The 23029-nt window shown below is 36.9% G+C and overlaps 1 protein-coding gene and 1 long non-coding RNA gene across 2 annotated transcripts in view; both read left to right on the forward strand.

The window, feature by feature from the left end:
- The window catches only part of LOC309480887 (E3 ubiquitin-protein ligase TRIM39-like), a 519568-nt gene that overhangs the window by 36126 nt on the left and 460413 nt on the right, over nucleotides 1-23029 (forward strand). The gene's annotated exons all lie outside the window — the stretch shown is intronic.
- LOC309481044 lies at nucleotides 9212-12613 on the forward strand. Its single transcript, XR_014199870.1, has 2 exons — nucleotides 9212-9660; nucleotides 10005-12613. It is a non-coding gene; the product is annotated as an uncharacterized lncRNA (long non-coding RNA).

The raw sequence follows: 23029 nt of genomic DNA on the forward strand, positions 1-23029 counted from the left end.
TCGTCTGCATAGCTGTGGTAGATCTGTGTGTCGTCTGCATAGCTGTGGTAGATCTGTGTGTCGTCTGCATAGCTGTGGTAGATCTGTGTGTCGTCTGCATAGCTGTGGTAGATCTGTGTGTCGTCTGCATAGCTGTGGTAGATCTGTGTGTCGTCTGCATAGCTGTGGTAGATCTGTGTGTCGTCTGCATAGCTGTGGTAGACCTGTGTGTCGTCTGCAGAGCTGTGGTAGACCTGTGTGTCGTCTGCATAGCTGTGGTAGATCTGTGTGTCGTCTGCAGAGCTGTGGTAGACCTGTGTGTCGTCTGCAGAGCTGTGGTAGATCTGTGTGTCGTCTGCATAGCTGTGGTAGATCTGTGTGTCGTCTGCATAGCTGTGGTAGATCTGTGTGTCGTCTGCATAGCTGTGGTAGATCTGTGTGTCGTCTGCATAGCTGTGGTAGATCTGTGTGTCGTCTGCATAGCTGTGGTAGATCTGTGTGTCGTCTGCATAGCTGTGGTAGATCTGTGTGTCGTCTGCATAGCTGTGGTAGATCTGTGTGTCGTAGATCTGTGGTAAGCAATTTGGTTATTTCTCATTATTTGGCTCATTGGGAGCATATACAGGTTGAACAGGAGTGGCGCAAGAATTGAGCCTTGAGGGACTCCGCATGTCATGGATGTCCACTCAGACTTATGGTCTCCTACACTAACATAATAACCTCTCCCATCTAAGTATGACCTGAACCATTTTAGGACTATCCCAGAAAGCCCCACCCAGTTTCCCAGCCTGTCAAGAAGTATGTTATGATCGACAGTGTCAAATGCAGCACTGAGGTCGAGTAGTACCAGCAGTGATAATTTTCCTGAATCAGTATTTAAACCAATATCGTTTATTATCTTTATGAGCGCTGTCTCTGTGCTGTGATGCGGTCGGAAACCAGATTGAAAATTGTCAAAGTATCCATTCGAGCTTAAGAATTTGTTCAGCTGATTGAAGATAACTTTTTCAATGATCTTGCCTATACTGTAAAAAAAAAATCCTAATTTTACAGAAAATAACAGATTTTTTGACGATCATTTTCTTTAATTTTAAATTGTACTCAAAACACTGTAAAATTACAAATAATATCTGTAAAAAAAAAATTCAGCTGTTATTTTAGGTATTGTGACATTAATGACAAATTACATTAATTCACATTTTTTATACAGCAAATTGATTGTATTTTTCAAACAGTATTTTTTCTGTTTTCTCAAATTATATAAAAATGTATGTAAAATTACAAATAATAATCTGTAATTAAACAGTAACAAAACAGTTAAATGATAAAATGGTCAAATGACTGTCAGCCCCCCAAAAAACTGTAAAACATCCTAAATTAAATAAACTGAAAAACACTGTTATTTTACAGGTATTTCCTGAATAATCACGATCATAAACCTTCATTGTAAAAAAAAAACATAAAAAAAGGGTAAAATGACTGGCAGCTGCGGCTGCCAAACAAAAACCATAATATTAAAGTAAAATATGCTAATTTAAATAAAGTGTAAAACACTTTAAAATAAATGTAATGTCACCATGATTGAGATCAGTGTCTGCTTTAGTTGGGCTCATGACCCTTGAGTTTATAACTTTAGTTTTTTCTCTGGCTGCTTTAACTGTGTATTTGATACACATTTGTTATAGCAATAAATGCAAGAAAAAATATCAGATGATCTTGGTCATTCATTGATGATGTTATAGTCATATGATGATCTGATTAACTGATATGATAGTCAAATCTCTGAATATATTATCTTAGACTACATAATATGTAGATGGAATTTAGCTTTATGCAAAGTCTTTAATTAATGTCATAATTTTTCACATGACCCTTGAAATATTGTGGCATCAGTATTATAACAATCTGAAATTATAAAATATATATATATATTATACAGAAAAAGTTGAGCTGGTTCATTTTTTTTTTTGTAGTATAGAGACATGTGAATCTCAACAATGGTGACAACCAACAAAGCCGTTTTGTGACTTTATAGTAGTTCAGAGTTGATCAGATTTTTTTTTCATTGTCACCATTGTTGTGATTCATACGCTGATTCTTGATGTCTGAGTGAGTCTATGTGATCCTGTCAAAACATTTTCTGTATAATGACTTCATAAAATCTGAGTATCACAGCACTGCAGAATCTTCTATAACAGTTTTGTCATGCAAAAATTAATATTTAATGACTTAATCAGATATTACACATCAGATGGTATCAATGAAGCAGGACACTACATGATGACTATTATCACTAAAAAGTGACCAACATCACCTGATCTGAGTTTCTCTTGGATTCCTACCATAACTAATATGCACCCGAGACACACAGTTAAAGCAGCCAGACTAAAACTCATATTGAAAACTAAAAGGTCAAGAGCCCAAAGCAAACACTGATCTCCATCATGGTGACATCAAACTTTATTCTTTTCAATAAAACTTCAACTTCTAAACCTCTGTTAATTCTCAATAAGAATGTTAGTATGAAAGAAATAAAGTCTGGATTGTAATAAGTGAAGATGCTGAGATCCTGAGAGATCTGGTAGTGTTTAATGTTCTGTTGGGGTTTAAAGTGTTTCTGTATGTTGTGTTTCGTGTGTCACCATTGTGTTGAAGAGTAGAGCCTGAGCTTCAGTCCAAGATGAGCAGAAAAACACTGATTATGTGCTGCATGTTGCTTTATTTAACAGACAGTAACTGTGTAGTTGCTGATGCAGTGACGTATAGTCACAACAAATCATGCATGTAATTAACTGCGTGTTTTTCAGTAAAAAAATCTGAAAATAAATGTGAAATAACAGTGTTTCTGTTAAAAAAGATTAATGAAGATTTCTGTAAAAGTATTTTGCACTTATTTAAATTAGGATATTTTACTTTAATTTTACGGTTTTTGTATGGCAGCCGTTGCTGACAGTCATTTGACTTTTTTTTATGGGATTTTTTATTTTTACAGTGAAGGTGTTTGATCGTAATAATTCAGGAAATAGCTGTAAAATAACAGTTTTTTTCTGTAAAACATTTAAGGAAAATTTCTGTAAAAGTTGTCTGCACTTAATTTAAATTAGGATATTTTACTTTATTTTTACGGTTTTTGTTTGGCAGCCGTAGCTGACAGTCATTGACCGTTTTTTAAAGATTAAATTTTTTACAGTGATATGAAAGGAAGATTTGAGATCGGTCTATAGTTGCTTAAAGGGATAGTTCAGGATTTTAGACATGAATCTCTATAGCTTCCCCATAAGCAGTGTGGTGCATTGACCATGACTTACCCCCGACAGCGTCCTGTGAGCCGAGCTCCGGTCCAGTTTTGGTCAAGATGAAATTAGTCCGGCAAGATTGCTGGGGTCACGGCAATAAAGCTTTTTTCTTCTCAAATCAATATGTGTTCAAAAGAGTGATATATTTGCGTCACTAAAACGTTGTCTATGGAGAGGTCAGACCTCGTAATGGCTTGGCACTATTTTCTCCCCTGTCATATCACTGCGCGCTGCCGCTACTGTGATGGAAAAAATTATCGTTTCCAAACTGTTAATATCATTTAGTCATATGTTTTCTGTGAGGGTCTCTTTCAGCTGAAGGGACATGAAAGCAGGAGGTCATTTAGATTGTAAATGAAGGCCTTTTGGCTTCTCAGGAACAAAGAACAGCATGACCTGCCCGGGGGGGGGTAGAAACCAGTCCATACCAGCTTGAGATATAAGATGTCTTTAAGGAAATTTACAGAAACTGGGAAAGGAGGAGTCAAGAATGTCAGAAACCTGTATAAAATGTCTCTGTTTATTGAGTCCACTAGGCTTTCTGTTTCACATCTGGGTGGCTGCGGTTGCGAAAAGATTCCTCAAAGAATAAAGCCTTTTCTTCTTTATTACAATTTTGCCTTTTGAGTGTTGTCTTACACCTGTGATGCTGTTTTTCCAAGTGAGATAAAAATTGCTATTACAGCTGGTGTCAGAAGTTAGGATCCTGTGCGGACGCTTCTTCTCCTGGTCCTGAGAACGGATTTGACGGGAAAGTGCACAACCTCGGCAGCAACAGGCGGCCGTCTCATACCTCGACAGTTTGGGATAGAAACTCAACAGATTACGGGAGAGAGAGCAATTCCGCATTCAGGGCCAGTGAAGGAAGCTCCCACCAGGACAAGAATCCGCGGATTGCGGGAGAAACAAAAAAAAGCATCTGGGTAAGACACGGCAAATTGTTTTATTGAAGTTGAGTGTAATTTGATAATTGTGAGTGAACGTGAACCATATTGGCTGAGTTTTGCTTTTTGGTACGAGCGAGAGGTGAGTCAGTTAATCACAAATTTTATGGGGAGAAATTGATCTGACAAAGCAGACCAGTTTCTGCCTCACTTAGCTCGTTAGTGGACAGGGGATCCACTGGTGATTCAGAGAAATCACAGCTGCTGAGATGATTACGTTCTATTCGAAATTTATGTAAACCTTAGAGAAAGTTTAAAACAGGATTAAGAAGTTTCTGGGTGATTGTGCTCTACTCGAAGTTTTACCACATTGAATTGAGTCAAGCGAATAAGCGCACGTGGGGGAACTTTGAGTGGAACGTAATTACAAGACCAGGTTGAATTAATCAAGTAAAAAGAATTGAGCAAGCGAATAAGCGCACGTGAGAAAACTTTGAGTGGAACGTAAACAAGCAGAGGTCCGTCCGATCTCGGAGTAAAAGATCGGGTCTGTCGAAGACGTTTGACAGATTCTGTAAGACACGTGTCGAATTGTGAAATCCAGAAAAGAGGAACTCAGCCAAAAATGGGGTCATCTAACAGTAAAGTAGACCATTTTCACACACCTATTTTCTGTCAAATGAAAAAGAACGAGGGAAAACAGAATGGTTGTTGTTGTGTGTGTGTGTTAAACATGTGTGTACCGAGTTGACAACGGCTCCGCCACCTGCCTACAACACAAACCATTACTCCATAGCAGAAATAACGGCCCAGCTGGACCTCGATCTGGACCGCTCTCCGCCGCCCATGAGAACCGCACAAGAACTGGAGCAGGACAGACAGCGAATGGCACAAAGACAAACAGCGCAGTTTCATGCACATCGCCAGCGGCGCCAGTGCAGCAGGGGAAGGCAAACTCCTCAGCACAGACCGCAACAAGCAGCGAAGAACAAACCTGTGTTTTCCCATTCAAACCCGGCTAATCGAAAAGGACTGAGAGGAAGCGCTGCTGGAGGAAAATGGAACTGTTATGTTTGTGCAACAAATGCCCACTCGCACCGAGACTGTACAAAATGCAGAATATGCAAGAAGGACGGACACTGGAGCAGCGCATGTCCTTCCATAAAGTCGGATTGAACCGAGAGGGCAGGAGAGCGGGACGGACAGGGTTCGGCTCTGGGAAATTCAGTCTCTGGCTACAGCAAAGGGGAAGTGAAAATATTTTTACTAACAAACGCACACACGACGCACACAAAAACACATACACTGATTTTCTTTCTGCTATCTGCAATGAAGAAACTGCTTGCAAATCTTTTTGTGTGTCTGATGAAACTTTGAGCAAAGCTATGACTGATGATTTGAGCAGTGTTGTAAATGATGAGCGTATGAGATTGTGCAAAGATACAGGGTTTGTCTGAAGTGCCAATTTATCCGTTACTAGTCAAAGAGTTGTTGTAGTTTGTTCATGAGTGTAAAAATGTGAACAAACAGTGAATTGTTGGATGGAAAAGAAGCAGATAAAAGAGAACAGAGTCGATAGGAGAAGGAACTGGCATGTAGGGAAGAGAGAATGTTTTTTCTGATGGAAAATACAAACAGTGAATTGTTGGATTGAACAGATACGGAAGGAACTGGCATGTAGGAGAAGGAACTGGCATGTAGGGGAAGATAAAATTCATATTTATGAACGCCTGATTAAGTAAATGGTGTGAAAAGTAAGTTTTAGATAAAAATAAGGCATTGAGTATGATTAACAGGGATTAACATGATATAAAGATAAGGAATGTTTCATTAAGCAGAACGGGAAAAATTCTATATTTTAGAGATAAAATAATTATTGAAATGTTTATTTTGACAACCATTGTCTTTTGAACCTAAAGGGTCCAGCTATGCTGGGAATACAGCAACAGCGCTTGCTTGTTCAACCCAGCTTCTGGATGTTAATATGTACGTGATTTGTAATCAGTGTTGTTGATGATAACACAATTAGATTGATGTAAAGACAGCTATGTCCGAAGATTTTGGAAATCAATAATGTACAAAGTCAGATATTTTGTTGAAATTAAGTCATTGAAAGACAAGGACATTGTCTGTTTTATAAAGGAAAATTATGGGATGGAGATAATTTCCCTAGACACGTGTGAGAAAAGTTAATCAGAAACTTTGTGAAACCTGCTTAGAATATTTAGATTTTCCATGTCGCTTATGAAAATTAATGTTCTGCCAATAATAATGATGTGGATGTGCTTTATTGTATTAATGTTATGAAAACAAGGTTATTTAAGAGTAGATTGCCATATTTTTATAACAAGAGTTGAAGGTGCAAACGGCTAGGATAGCTGTCTGTGTAATTTAGAGACTGAGAACAAGATTTGAGGAATCTTGTGATTTCTGTGGAACAGTAGAGATAAGTGGGACTGAATAATGATAATATTAAGTTGAATCTGCATACTAACCATTTGAATAAGCTATCAAACCAGTGTTAATGAAATTAATGACATGCTAAATGTCTTTATACTGTATGAAGAGTAACTGAATAGTCCTGATACAAAAGAGAGCAAATGCTGTAAGCAGCTCTGCTCTGAAGCTCTCAGTTTAAAGAGATTTGCAGATTATGTTTTTGTAAAAGTTTGATTCTGATTGGAAAGATAAACAGTAACTTGACTGGCTCCAAACAAAGAAAGTGCCAAAATAACACAAATTTAAAGAAAAGTCTGTGTTGATATGGGTTAGAAAGTAGATCAGTGTTAATATGATGAAGATTATGATTCGGCTATTGTAATTGAATTTGCAGCTGGGACAGTGGGGGAAAATGCAGAGAACTTATCAGTGGCTCTGTTTGCATTTCCTGAATAAGAACACTGCTTCAGGGGTGTAAAGTAGGGTGGAGATGTTAGAAAGATCACAGTGATTGTAGGTAGAATAACAAAGAGTGTTTTACTGCGGTCAGCGAGGTCATTCAGTGACTGTAAATGCCCACTGTATGACTGTAAAAGTAAATGAGGGAGAAAAGAAAGTTGATAGATAAACTTTTGAAAGTTGTTAAGAAGATTGAAAGATATTAAGTGTAAGGAATTCCTTTTGAAAGGAAAAGAACTATAAAAAGTACCGGTTGACGTAAAATTACAGATGAGCTAAATGAGTTGCAAAATATTTTAAAAGTACCGGTCACTAAAAGGATGATTGTGTTTTGAATGAAACGCTTTGATAAGGTTTTAGATGATATAGAGAGACAAATCTAACGAATGATTTATAGTGATAATCATAAAATGTATGACAAGCAGAGAGAGCAGTCTAAAAAGTTAGTATGAATCATAGAAGCAGATTGATAAACTCCTATAGAAAACATTGAAGTCGGGTATTAAATTATGGCAATTGAAAACCTGACAACTAAAATTGAAATGAAATTTTAAACGTTATTAAGAACTAGAATAATTCTTATTATTTTTTAAGATAAAATAAACAGAAGCAGTGTTACAGGATTAACAGTTGCTAAATGTAAAATGTGTAAAAGGCATTTGATTAAACAAAAGCTTGTTGTTGACTATGAAAAGAGCCAACAGCCGATGTTTTGGGTTCAAAAGATAAGATTGTGAATTGGCCAAAACAGGCTTGCTTATCTGGATTTGGTATGTGCTGTGACTGAAACTGCCACAGTTTCAGTGCAACAGAGACTCATTCTGAGTGGATATTTGTAATGTCTAAATTACAATACATGTAATTTATGGAAAAGATGCCTTAAGATGGTAGATAAAGTCTGAAGTTAAAAGTTTACGAGAATGCAGTGTATCAGTCATGAATGCCTCAAGAGTCTCTCTCTCATTCAATGTCAGCTGAAAGCTGTTGTCTGAGCCTGTGTAAAGCACAGTGTTTCAGTTGAAAATCATAGACACAGAGATGTTAAAGGAAATCATTGCCATTCAAAAGGGCAATTTGTACTTAAAACGTTTTAAAAGTAAAACTGAAAGACTTTAAAGAAGTCTTTAAAATAATACTGTTTTGAACTTGTTCATTTTAGGACCAGTGACTGTCTCATTTTAGCCTCCACCATAAAACAGGGCTGATGGCTCCGGCTACAGAAGTAACAGTACACTGAATGTACGATTGTGATCTAAATTCACTGACTATAATCTAAGCAGCTAGGTTGCTGCCTTTAAAATGATTAATGAATTTAAGTGATTAAATACTGCTGTTATTAATCCGTCTCCCTATGTTTAACACTAGTAGGCAGTCCGAATGGCTCTGATGACTCTTGAATGCGCCTTTTCCTAAGCTCCAGAAAACAACAGATTATGTTGAAGAAAACGGTCACAGATTCTGTAATGGGGAAAAGCGGTTACCAGTGTGTACGAGTGATTACTTCAAAGACGGGTAAGATCTTTTAAGCCAAAAGGACAACCTAAGACAGAAGGATCACGCAAAAACACTGGGCATTTCCTGATGGAGGTGTTTTTATGTGAGATGGATATGAGAGTGGCGCTGATTGACTGAGTGGCGATCAGCATCAGCAGATCATTGAGAGGTGAGATGAGCTGTAAGAAGTTCAGTCTGCCCCAGAAAATGTGAGCCCCTATACCACTCACAAGAAACCGCGTTGATTGTATGGCTTGTCTTCCATTGTGACATGTGTCTGCATATATGCCAGGGAGACAACACCCTGAAGAAAAGAAAATTATTGCTTAAGAGCTAATGGAAATAGGCTTTCAAGAGCCAACTGAGACTGTGAGGTGATTGTCATTATTTGTTGTGGAGACCGTAACAAGTCGTATTAATTTATATAAGGAACATGATGTTGGTTGCCTCATGGGCAAGGAAAAAATGTTTGATATTGAACTAGTTTTAACTTCTGAAGGTCGTTAGACATGGTGGTGGCTAAAGATGAGAACAGCTTGTGATGAGTCAAGAGAAATTTCTGAAAAAACGAAGGTTAGGTGAATTGAGTATTTAAACTAAAGATAACCTTAGAAAAGATCATAGAATAATGTATTTTAGATTATTATAATGGTTCTAATTTGAGTCAAATATTTGTATTTTGACATTTGTGAACTATTAAGGGTTGACTATGACTATGATTATTTTAGTTACAGTCCTAGGACGCTGTTGAAAAGATTATTTGCTTATAATGAGAGAGAAAGAGACTGTTTGAGTGGACTGCTGAGAGACTGCTTGATACTCTGTCTGTCTTTCTGTTATCAGTCAGATAATGAACCAAAAACAATCCAGCTGACTTTTCTAAAATCAAATGAATAATGAACAGACATGCCTTGAAACTGGTTAAGAGGCCATAAATAAAAACATTAGATAAAAGATACAGGAAAATGTAAGGTTAAACTGTCATTTAAAATTTAAATATTTTTAGAGAAAATATATAAATAAGAAATATGAGCGGTTCATAGTCAGGGATGAGTGTGAGTGTTAATTCATGTTTTGAACAGTATGCGTTAGTTAAGGACAATTATCCTGTCTGAATAGTGTGTATAAATTTGTCATTTAACCTCTGGAAAGAGTGTTTTAGTATTTTAAATGGGTTAAGGCAAATGACAAATTTGAAAGTAAGCTGAGGATTGTGAGTCAATCTGATGAGAAGGCAAACGCTGTGAGACTCGGGGACGTTGCCCTTTAAAACAATTTGATAAGAAGATGAAATTGTGGCTTTAAGTAATATTTTTGTTTCAGAGGCAGAGAAAGATGTCTAAAGGAAATTTGGCTTAAGGACAACGTTTGGGTTAGCAAACTTTATCCAAACAAATGTTACCAAATAAATATTAACAAATATTGCAGTTTTTTCCTGTAGCTCAAACATTAGAGTGTGACACCTGTAACGCCAAGGTCATGGGTTCAATTTCCGAGGGAAAGCAAGAACTGATAAGAATGTAAATGTGTACCTTGAAATGGAAGTCACTATGGACAAAAGCGTCTGATAAAAGTAAGAGAATTTTATTACGTTAAATTTATGCACGAGATGAGTGTCGTGCATAAAGAGGAGGATGAATATGCTCGTGGCGGGAACAAGAGAACGCACAGTAAAACAAGTGGTCAGATGAGTCTTTGAACTTTTTAGTATGGATAATTTGTATTCAGGCCACAAACAAAGACATTTCGGCCTCACAGGGGGGGCTAAACCCACTGTCTTCACAGCAGGCTGAGAGGTTATCTAGCTTTGACCTCATCGGTATGTAAGGACAGTAAAAGTCCAGGGGGAACCCACTGGTGGTCAGATAAGAGCCTTTCAACTCTTCAGGGGATCAGAAGGACCATTTGCATTCAGGAAAGTCCAGGAGAGGTTAGAAGAACTTTATTTGTCTTAACCAGCCAGATCTGGTTTACTAAGGGGTTCACATTTGCTGAAAGCCATCGCACAGGTGGGAAGATAAATGTTGGGAGGACATTGGGTTTAATTGTGTGCATTGTTTGTATTTTAAGTGTGCTAATAACAAGAATTGTTTCGACAGGAAACGCCGGAGCAGATGTGGCAGCACAGCAGACAAAAAAAAACTATGTGACAATAACCTCAACATTTGTTTTTCTTTACAGAAGATGCAGACTTTGCGCATGGCATGAGCAAAGTGGCAGAAAGGTGCCATACCTTGCGCAGCGCATAACTTAACATTTTTTCATTTTGCAGGATGTCAGAACGGATTGAACCAAACAGAACTGATTCTGTATTGTTTTGTTAACATGAGCAACATGGGTTGAATGTTTTTTTAGGGGAACAAGGACCCTGAGTGCTATTCAATGAGCAAGAAATTATCTGGTGATATGTTTCAGGTTGAAAATTTCACAGGTCACACCAAAGGGACGACAAGACAAGCGGTCACTAACAAAATCACTTAAGGTCTCCATTTAGCAGGTGACAGCAGACAGTAAATGACTCATTCCAGTGGGGGTGCGATCGTGATCTAAGGGAAAATCTTGTAAGGATTTGAAAATGATTGGAGAGTGTGAGACCTGGGTCGAAGCATCTGACCTTAACCACACCAACCAACGTCAGCAACCCAAAACGCCAAACGCAAAGAATAAAGTGGGGGATCAATGATATGTGCTAGAAACTATCTCCCCTGCCAACGTTGGAAAAATCCTCTCTACGGCATGCAAAGTGTCATATTGGTGAAGATGGAACATCCATGAGGCAACGAGATGATCAACATATCTGGAGAAAATGTTGACCAATTAATGGTTGAAGAAAAGTTTTGTGATTTCTATTTGATTGAATCAAATTAGGGCTTAGTATTGATATAAATCTAATAATTTGACTTGTGCAAAGAAAAATGTGTTTTCAGGTAGAAGATCTATTAATTAATGTGAAGTATGGTGATAAGAAAAAAGACGGTATGTAATGGAAAAGTCAGGGATAATTTCGAACAACGAATGATCAAATTATAAAACTTTTCGGGTTAGATTTTATTAAATAGATTTTAATTAAATATAGCTTTAGAAGTAAAACCATTTCCTGACAAAATATTGTGATTAATTGAAAAAGCTACATATACAAATACATAGTGTTATGATTGTATGTGTTATTCTGATAATTTTGTTATTAAAGGGTACAGTCTATCCTAGGGATGAACAAAATATGCAGATGGTACGAGTGACGGAAGTTGCAATTATAATCATTTACGTTTTTCTTACTATATGCTTTGAGCTATGTCTGGGATGACTGAGGGTCTGGTTCTCAACCAGGAAAATGCGATAACAATGTTTGTTCATTTTTAGCCCGGTTTCAGACAAAATGCTTATTTATTTGTTACAAGCTTTTTACTTTAAAAAAATAAATAAATCGTATTTCTTTCAAAGTTCAAGTAGAGTGATCAGGTATACAAAAAAATCAGACATGAAGGGTATAACTGTTCTTGAATTAAGACTTGAATTAATTCTATTCTCAAAGATTCAACAGTATAATGGGTTTGATTAGGAAACAAGAGTGAATTTTTTCTATGTTGTTTATCAGAGAATGATAAAGAGAAGGAATATTGTGATGGAAAAAATTATCGTTTCCAAACTGTTAATATCATTTAGTCATATGTTTTCTGTGAGGGTCTCTTACAGCTGAAGGGACATGAAAGCAGGAGGTCATTTAGATTGTAAATGAAGGCCTTTTGGCTTCTCAGGAACAAAGAACAGCATGACCTGCCCGGGGGGGGTAGAAACCAGTCCATACCAGCTTGAGATATAAGATGTCTTTAAGGAAATTTACAGAAACTGGGAAAGGAGGAGTCAAGAATGTCAGAAACCTGTATAAAATGTCTCTGTTTATTGAGTCCACTAGGCTTTCTGTTTCACATCTGGGTGGCTGCGGTTGCGAAAAGATTCCTCAAAGAATAAAGCCTTTTCTTCTTTATTACAATTTTGCCTTTTGAGTGTTGTCTTACACCTGTGATGCTGTTTTTCCAAGTGAGATAAAAATTGCTATTACACTACCTACAGCCAGCTGCGAGCTGCGCAGGCGCACACCACTTTTTCAGTTGTTCGGCAGTGTTTACAGCAGTGTTTACGTGCTCAGAACAGCTACACGAACGAGCATTAGTTCACACTTAAAACAAGTACACCACCATTTGTCGGCCACTCGATGTCTCACTGCAGCAGCTGTGGCTCCAGCTTCAACTTGTTCAACTTCTCTGTCCATCCTCTCTCTTTCTGTCCTTTCTAACTCCATCTGGCGTAACTCGTCATCTGTGTATTCAGGTTCGTAAAGATATCCTTTTGGCTGTGTGTCGAAGTCAATGTTGTCATCGTCGCTGCTGTAGTCAGACATGTTATCGTTCTCTTTACGAGCTGTAAACAAAGTGACACGTGCGCGGCTCCCAGCTGGCTGTAGGTAGCGGCAGCGCGCAGTGATATGACGGGGAAGAAAATAGTGCCAAGCCATTACGAGGTCTGACCTCTCCATAGACAGCGGTTTGTGCTGCAAATATATCACTCTTTTGAACACATATTGATTTGAGAAGAAAAAAACTTTATTGCCGTGACCCCAGCAAACTTGCCGGACTAATTTCATCTTGACCAAAACTGGACCGGAGCTCGGCTCACAGGACGCTGTCGGGGGTAAGTCATGGTCAATGCACCACACTGCTTATGGGGAAGCTATAGAGATTCATGTCTAAAATCCTGAACTATCCCTTTAATATGGTCTTATCCAGATTGTTCTTTTTCAGGAGGGGCTTGACAACTGCAGTTTTCAGGGAGTTTGGAAAACTCCCAGAGAGAAGTGAGGCATTTACCACTTCTAGAAGATCTGCTTCTAAACTGTTTAACACACTTTTGAAAAAAGATGTGGGAAGTGTGTCAAGGGCGCATGTTGATGTTTTAAGGTGTTGTACGGTTTCTTCCAAAATTTTGCCATCAATTTCTTTGAAATCAGACATAGTAACGGTAACGCTTTAGATTACAGCCCGGAAAGTACTGCGTAATTAAAATGAAATTACAGTGTAACTTTCGGTAATTACAGTGTACCTATAAAGTACGTACGTGTAAGTATAGGGGGATAATATGTAAAGTTTTGGGAATAAAGGGGTAACAACCAGGAAAATAACAAATTATTTAGGCAAATTATTTAGACTGTAAGTATTCCATGTAGTTACAGGGTAAGTATGACATTGTGGGCTGTAAATTGAAGTGGTGTTTCTTACCCTCTTGTTTCATGTAGTTACAGGGTAAGTGTGACATTGTGGGCTGTAAATTGAAGTGGTGTTTCTTACCCTCTTGTTTCATGTAGTTACAGGGTAAGTATGACATTGTGGGCTGTAAATTGAAGTGGTGTTTCTTACCCTCTTGTTTCATGTAGTTACAGGGTAAGTACAATAAAAACACATGTACACACACACAATATGATATCACTCGGAAAACTTTATTTAAAAACCCCCCAACTTATTTCAAAACGGATTTACAGCACTTTCGCTTGCTTGGTTTCCTCCTCCTCTTGTTCCTCTTCTTTTTCTTTCTTTCCACTGATGAATCTTAAGAAGGAATCCCATGACATGTCTCTTGCTATTCTGTATTATGTGTTAAAAGAAAATAGCCTACAGTAGGTGTCACGTTTTGGGTTTGTTCTTGTCATGTTTCTGTGTCATGTCTTGTTTCCATGTTTGTCATGTGATTCCCTGTTTGTCATGTGATCCTGCCATGTCTTGTCATTGGTTAATTGTCTGATCATTGTTCACAGGTGTCCCTTGTTTTGTCATTAGTCTGTGTATTTAAGCCCTCATGTTTGCCATGTGTCTTTGTCAAGTATTGTTTCATGTAATTCTGCTGTAGTACAAGTTTCATGTTCATGCCACGGTTTTTGTTTTCATGCCACGTCATGTTTTTGTTTCATGTTTTATTTTAGTTACAATAAACTGCACATGGGTTCTCATCTATCAACTTGCCTCCAGTGGATCCCTTATTACAGTAGGCTACAGAAATGTCCTCACCATTTACTCATCTTTTACCCTCATGTCATCCGAGATGTATACAAATTTCCTTCTTCAGATTAACACAAACAAAAGTTTTTAGAAAAATAAATAATCTCTGTAAATGCATATAATGCAAGCTCATGTGTTCCTAAAAGTTGACAACAGCACATACAACAATAACTACAGTAATCCATACGACCCCAATGGATGAATCAATGTCTTCTGAAGTGAAACGATAAGCGTTTGTAAGAAAAATACCAAATATTTAAAAATTTTAAACTGTAGACTATCGCTTCCGACCAACTGTCACCTGCGCGTTCATGAGAGGGTTGAGTAAGTTTACGCTTGACAATTTAAAGCGTGACGTAAGCGCACCGAAAAACCGAATGTCGAATTATTATTTTTTTTTTAAATGTTTTTATTATTGCTCACAACAAAATACAAACAATAACAGATGATAATAATAATGAAAAACAAACCATGCAGAAGAACAGAGACACCAGTTCTCGCGCGAGTTTCACATCAAACTCCCGCGAGAATGCAATGAACACTTAAAGCTTCAGCAAACGCGAAGCAATTCAAGCCGACTCTCATGCACTCGCTGGTGACATGGTGAGAACATTTCTGGGTGTACTGTATTTTCTTTTAATACATAATACAGAATAGAAAAATACTCCTTCTTATGATTAGGCAAATCAGTGGAACGATAGAAAAAGAAGAGGAGGACCAAGAGGAGGAGGAAGCCATGCAAGAGAAACAAAACAGGACAAAACATGCTACTTTCTATCAGGACTTTAGTATTTGAAATGAAAAGTTGATTTAAAAAAAATAAAAATAAATAAAGAATAAGAAGTGTAATATGTTGTAAATCTGTTTTGAAATAAGTTGTTTTTCAAATAAAGGTTTTCCAAGTGATGTCAGATTTTGTGTGTAGGCCTACATGTGTTTTTATTGTACTTACCCTGTAACTACATGAAACGGGTAATATAAGAAGCACCACTTTAATTTACAGCCCGCAATGTCACACTTACCCCGTAACTACATGAAACAAGAGGGTAAGAAACACCACTTTAATTTACAGCCCGCAATGTCACACTTACCCTGTAACTACATGGAATACTTACAGTCTAAATAATTTGCCTAAATAATTTGTTATTTTCCTGGTTGTTACCCCTTTATTCCCAAAACTTTACATATTATTCCCCTGTACTTACACTTATGTACTTTATAGGTACACTGTAATTACCAAAAGTTACACTGTAATTTCGTTTTAATTATGCAGTATTTTCCTGGTTGTTACACCTTTATTCCCAAAACTTTACGTATTGTTCCCCTATACTTACACGTAAGTACTTTATAGGTACACTGTAATTACCGAAAGTTACACTGTACTTTCAATTTAATTACGTAGTACTTTCCGGGCTGTAATCTAAAGTGGAGATATAAGACGACTAAGTGCAGTTTTTCAACCATCGAAAGTTTTTGAACAGACATTGTCTCACATTATAACAATTATACTTTAGGGTCACCGTTAAACAAAATCATTACAGTAATCTTCTAAAAGATAAATAGAATATATGAATGTATTCAAACTTTAAAGATTTTTTTAAGAAAGAAAGTTAAGAACTTCAAACTAAAACAACCTTTCATTTTTAAAAGATCATATTTAAACTTTTACGATTATGCTTTGAAATAAATTCAGAAAGATCAGCGTGTTTAGGTGTAAGGGATAGAATATGCAGTTACGGTACAAAAATCATTATGGCTATGAAAGCCATAAAAATTTAAACTCTGCATGGACAAAAAATGCTGATTGAATTTTTTCATATAAATGAGATATAACACTAAGTGCAGTTTTTCAACCATCTAAAGTTTTTGAACAGACATTGTTTAATAACCAGGGACGTGCACAGGGTTATCAGGGACGTTTTTTTTTTTTTTACAAAAAAGTATATATATTAACGCAACTCTGACTTCCTTTTAAAAAATATATATATATATATATTTTTAAATTAATTTTATCTTCCTCAAACTCACGCAATTGTTTCATTTTCAAAAGATGTCTACAAAATAATCAGTTCACACAGAAACCATGGTCTCCTTAGTATTCGCTATTATAGAGCAGCAAAGGATCCATTCCACAATGTGCATGTTTTGAAAACATTTTCTATGCTACTAGTTTCAAGTATATATTAGAATAACCTAAATAACTGCATCAAGCAGAGGGGCGTGTTTTATTAATAATTTGTTTATTTTTGCACAAGGCACTACATCATTTAAATTATTTTGGTGTTATCAGAATACATAACACTTTAAAATCAACACAAGCATTCACTCTAAACTGAAGAGGGCTGTTGCTGCTATTTTGTTAACTTTACTGAAAAAATCACTGCAAAAATGATTGACAAAATACAAAAATAAACTGTATTACTAACTTATTTTATTACATGGCTTGGTTGAATTCCAATGTAGAATGCGGTGTGTTATTGCTTGATAACAGACCGCTGTGCGGAGTATAACACACCGTTGCCATGAGAAACAGAGCGTTGCTATGGACTCACAGGATTCTAACCGTAGAGACGAAGCAGACTATTTTCTTTAGCGGAAGCAATACAATCGGGTTTAAATCAATAAACTCCCTTTTAAATCAATATTTTGTGTCAAATTAATTATTTATTTGGTAGGTAGCCATGTAATAAGCGGGATAATGTATCGCGATTATCCCTTACACATTAGCTAGTCTAGTAGCTCATGAGGCATGCATGCTAGCAAAACACAGGTTAACTATATTTGTCTTTGGCTAGTCAGCAGTAAATTCGAGCCTCGACCAGTGCCTCGAATTTCGAGCGCCACTCACCTCAGCAGCACAAGCCAAGAAAAACACTGCTGGGAGGGGCTGCTGCTGCCTGCAGGTGTGTGTATGATGTGTGCCGATGTGCGCCGCTGCGTATATAAATATATTTGTTTGACAGGGAAGCTGTGCGCAAACAGGAATATATATATTATTTTTTAAAAAAGAAAGAAAAAAAAAGCACCCCAGAAAAAAGGGCACTTTCTCTCCAGGAATAAAAAGGGCAGGTGCTCAAGCCCCCTTTGATGTCTATGTGTGCACGTGCCTGTTAATAACAATTATACCTTAGGTTCAATTTAAACAAAATCATTACAGTAATCTTCTTAAAGATAAATAGAAGATATGAATGTATTCAAACTTTAAAGATTTTATTTAAACGATCTTTTATTTTTAAAAGATATCATTTCAACTTTTAAGATTATGCTTTTAAATGCATTTAGTGTGAACAAAACTTTGGCTCTGGAAAGGCGTTAGTACACTAACATTACATACGCTGTGACATGATGCACATAGAGATTAGTTCATTTTTTAGAACCGTGTGTGCACGCGTGCAATACAGCTTAGAAATTATATTAAATTATTTATTTATTTATTTCATTTTTGAAAATGTACAAATGTAGTTTTCTGTGATGGTCGTGTTTAGGTGTACATGATTTTTTGTAACCCCATTTTATTTAAACTTTTTGTGTGAGGTTTTAGTAAGATCTTTCTGGTTTCAAGTTTCAAGTTTTGAAAAATACAACAACAAACAGTAATATTGTAAAGTATAATAACAATTGACTTTATAATTATTTAGGATTATGTAACGGTTCACAAAATTCACGGTTCAATCACTGTCTGTTGTTGCATTGAGACTCTGGTAGGGCTTTATTTTGAAATTCTCATCAGCAAAATAGAGGGAAAACAAACAATATTGACAATATTGTTTATAAAATGTTACTCACCATGTTAATTTATGGTTAACTTGACTATTCCGTTGCGTTCGCCTCACATACTTGATAATCGTGCCGTAAACATTACCTACGCCAATAGGAGGCGCTTATAATCGTGACGTGCGCCAATGGCAGCTGCAAAGGAGAAGCAATATGGGAAAAAACGACTGTTTTAAGGAATAAACGCAGAATTTTTTTGTTCTTATCGTGTTTAACACAATCTACACTCGATCGCGCGAGGATATCCATCGTGAGAAATCGCAGTTTGAATTTTTTTTTTAGTTACCATCGAAGTGAAAGATAGGTCCACGCTATGGTATAAATAGCCGCCGAGCGCCTTCTACTATTGTCGTTGAATGTGAACTGTCAGGCACCTCCCCATTGATCGCTAGAAAGGATCGGCTGATCTGGGCAGGTATACTGCCTTCACAGCGCGACGATCTTTTTTTCTTTATTTAATAATACATTTAAATAGTCCAAGTAATGTATACTGTACACCAGTGGTCATATGTTTATTTTGTGTGACCTATTGGTGTTGCCTATGAGCAGTGCTAATTCAGGTTAAGAAACACTGTGACAGAGGCAAAAATAAATCAAAATTCTATAATAACAACAACAACAATAATGATTATGAAGACGCATGCAAAACAGAGAGAAAAGACTCAATTCTATTCGAATAATTACACAATACCACTGTTACGTTGCCAATTCATTTTCTAGGGGCAAAAGGGAAAAGTAACTTTAAAGCAAAAATGAACAGCGACAAAGAAAAGTTAACCTATCTGAGTCCCAGCACACAATACACAAAGTAAGATTTCCAATACATTTATTTACAATAAGTGATAAATACAGTGCAAAAAGAATCCTAAACAAACAGCTCCAAAAGAAAAAGAAATGAAGCGTGTTCTTCAGGAGCAGGTAAAGCCAAAACAAACAAAAGATCACTACCCGGTAGAAGGAAAACCTAATTGACCTACAACAATAAACACAAATAAACAACAGGACTTCTTACCTTACTTCCTAACTAACAAAAAAAAAAAAAAACAGGAGAAAATGAGAAAAGAAAAATGGCACCCACTCCCATACTGCTCCAACACTCAACAATGGGCAAGCAATTCAAAGCTGTACACTACAGCCACAAGACATTTAAGTTGACCTTGGTTTAAGCTTAACACACCAAAGCTGCCACTACAGCCGTAACACCACATTTAAGCGTAACAACACACTTAAGCTTAACATACACCAACAAGAGCAACACTCCGAGTCTGGTCACACAACAGCCTCAGGCTCTTGGGAGAAGAAATCTCTCCCAGTCTCTCTCTCTCTCCGGCTCTGCTTAAATACTGGATCCTCTTGCCATTGATGAGGAACAGCTGGTAGGTCCCATCACCTAGATTAGGACAGGGAGGAGCACAAGAAAATTGGACAAAACATACAACAAAACTACAACTCCCAGCAGGCCGTTGGGTCCATTGGCAGCGCGCGCACACACACACACACACACACACACTCAATAAATCAATGAATGACACTTACACATTATAAAACACAAATGCAAACACGTCCACCAGTCAAATTAAATCATTAAAGGAAAATCCATCTTTGCAGTGCATACACAGAAGTGGCATTAATGTATTTTCACTGCATTTACAATTTCATAAATAAAGCTATGAGATCGTCACAATTAGAAATCAGGGGGAAAAAATAAAAATAATACTTTTAATATATGTCCAAATAGAAACTGTTATATAAAATTGTAATAATATATCACAATACTGTAGTTTACAGCCTAGGCTACTATATTTTAATCAAATAAATGCAGGCTGGGGGAGCAGCAAGAGACTTATTTCAAAAACATGAAAAAAATCCACCTGACACACACACACACACACACACACACACACACACACACACACACACACACACACACACACGTTTCAAGTTTTGAAAAATACAACAACAAACAGTAATATTGTAAAGTATAATAACAATTGACTTTATAATTATATAGGATTATGTAACGGTTCACAAAATTCACGGTTCAATCACTGTCTGTTGTTGCATTGAGACTCTGGTAGGGCTTTATTTTGAAATTCTCATCAGCAAAATAGAGGGAAAACAAACAATATTGACAATATTGTTTATAAAATGTTACTCACCATGTTAATTTATGGTTAACTTGACTATTCCGTTGCGTTCGCCTCACATACTTGATAATCGTGCCGTAAACATTACCTACGCCAATAGGAGGCGCTTATAATCGTGACGTGCGCCAATGGCAGCTGCAAAGGAGAAGCAATATGGGAAAAAACGACTGTTTTAAGGAATAAACGCAGAATTTTTTGTTCTTATCGTGTTTAACACAATCTACACTCGATCGCGCGAGGATATCCATCGTGAGAAATCGCAGTTTGAATTTTTTTTTTAGTTACCATCGAAGTGAAAGATAGGTCCACGCTATGGTATAAATAGCCGCCGAGCGCCTTCTACTATTGTCGTTGAATGTGAACTGTCAGGCACCTCCCCATTGATCGCTAGAAAGGATCGGCTGATCTGGGCAGGTATACTGCCTTCACAGCGCGACGATCTTTTTTTCTTTATTTAATAATACATTTAAATAGTCCAAGTAATGTATACTGTACACCAGTGGTCATATGTTTATTTTGTGTGACCTATTGGTGTTGCCTATGAACAGTGCTAATTCAGGTTAAGAAACACTGTGACAGAGGCAAAAATAAATCAAAATTCTATAATAACAACAACAACAATAATGATTATGAAGACGCATGCAAAACAGAGAGAAAAGACTCAATTCTATTCGAATAATTACACAATACCACTGTTACGTTGCCAATTCATTTTCTAGGGGCAAAAGGGAAAAGTAACTTTAAAGCAAAAATGAACAGCGACAAAGAAAAGTTAACCTATCTGAGTCCCAGCACACAATACACAAAGTAAGATTTCCAATACATTTATTTACAATAAGTGATAAATACAGTGCAAAAAGAATCCTAAACAAACAGCTCCAAAAGAAAAAGAAATGAAGCGTGTTCTTCAGGAGCAGGTAAAGCCAAAACAAACAAAAGATCACTACCCGGTAGAAGGAAAACCTAATTGACCTACAACAATAAACACAAATAAACAACAGGACTTCTTACCTTACTTCCTAACTAACAAAAAAAAAAAAAAACAGGAGAAAATGAGAAAAGAAAAATGGCACCCACTCCCATACTGCTCCAACACTCAACAATGGGCAAGCAATTCAAAGCTGTACACTACAGCCACAAGACATTTAAGTTGACCTTGGTTTAAGCTTAACACACCAAAGCTGCCACTACAGCCGTAACACCACATTTAAGCGTAACAACACACTTAAGCTTAACATACACCAACAAGAGCAACACTCCGAGTCTGGTCACACAACAGCCTCAGGCTCTTGGGAGAAGAAATCTCTCCCAGTCTCTCTCTCTCTCCGGCTCTGCTTAAATACTGGATCCTCTTGCCATTGATGAGGAACAGCTGGTAGGTCCCATCACCTAGATTAGGACAGGGAGGAGCACAAGAAAATTGGACAAAACATACAACAAAACTACAACTCCCAGCAGGCCGTTGGGTCCATTGGCAGCGCGCGCACACACACACACACACACTCAATAAATCAATGAATGACACTTACACATTATAAAACACAAATGCAAACACGTCCACCAGTCAAATTAAATCATTAAAGGAAAATCCATCTTTGCAGTGCATACACAGAAGTGGCATTAATGTATTTTCACTGCATTTACAATTTCATAAATAAAGCTATGAGATCGTCACAATTAGAAATCAGGGGGAAAAAATAAAAATAATACTTTTAATATATGTCCAAATAGAAACTGTTATATAAAATTGTAATAATATATCACAATACTGTAGTTTACAGCCTAGGCTACTATATTTTAATCAAATAAATGCAGGCTGGGGGAGCAGCAAGAGACTTATTTCAAAAACATGAAAAAAATCCACCTGACACACACACACACACACACACACACACACACACACACACACACACACGTTTCAAGTTTTGAAAAATACAACAACAAACAGTAATATTGTAAAGTATAATAACAATTGACTTTATAATTATATAGGATTATGTAACGGTTCACAAAATTCACGGTTCAATCACTGTCTGTTGTTGCATTGAGACTCTGGTAGGGCTTTATTTTGAAATTCTCATCAGCAAAATAGAGGGAAAACAAACAATATTGACAATATTGTTTATAAAATGTTACTCACCATGTTAATTTATGGTTAACTTGACTATTCCGTTGCGTTCGCCTCACATACTTGATAATCGTGCCGTAAACATTACCTACGCCAATAGGAGGCGCTTATAATCGTGACGTGCGCCAATGGCAGCTGCAAAGGAGAAGCAATATGGGAAAAAACGACTGTTTTAAGGAATAAACGCAGAATTTTTTGTTCTTATCGTGTTTAACACAATCTACACTCGATCGCGCGAGGATATCCATCGTGAGAAATCGCAGTTTGAATTTTTTTTTTAGTTACCATCGAAGTGAAAGATAGGTCCACGCTATGGTATAAATAGCCGCCGAGCGCCTTCTACTATTGTCGTTGAATGTGAACTGTCAGGCACCTCCCCATT

Source organism: Leuciscus leuciscus (assembly GCF_965113295.1).
Source record: "Leuciscus leuciscus genome assembly, chromosome: 18".
NCBI lineage: Eukaryota > Metazoa > Chordata > Actinopteri > Cypriniformes > Leuciscidae > Leuciscus > Leuciscus leuciscus.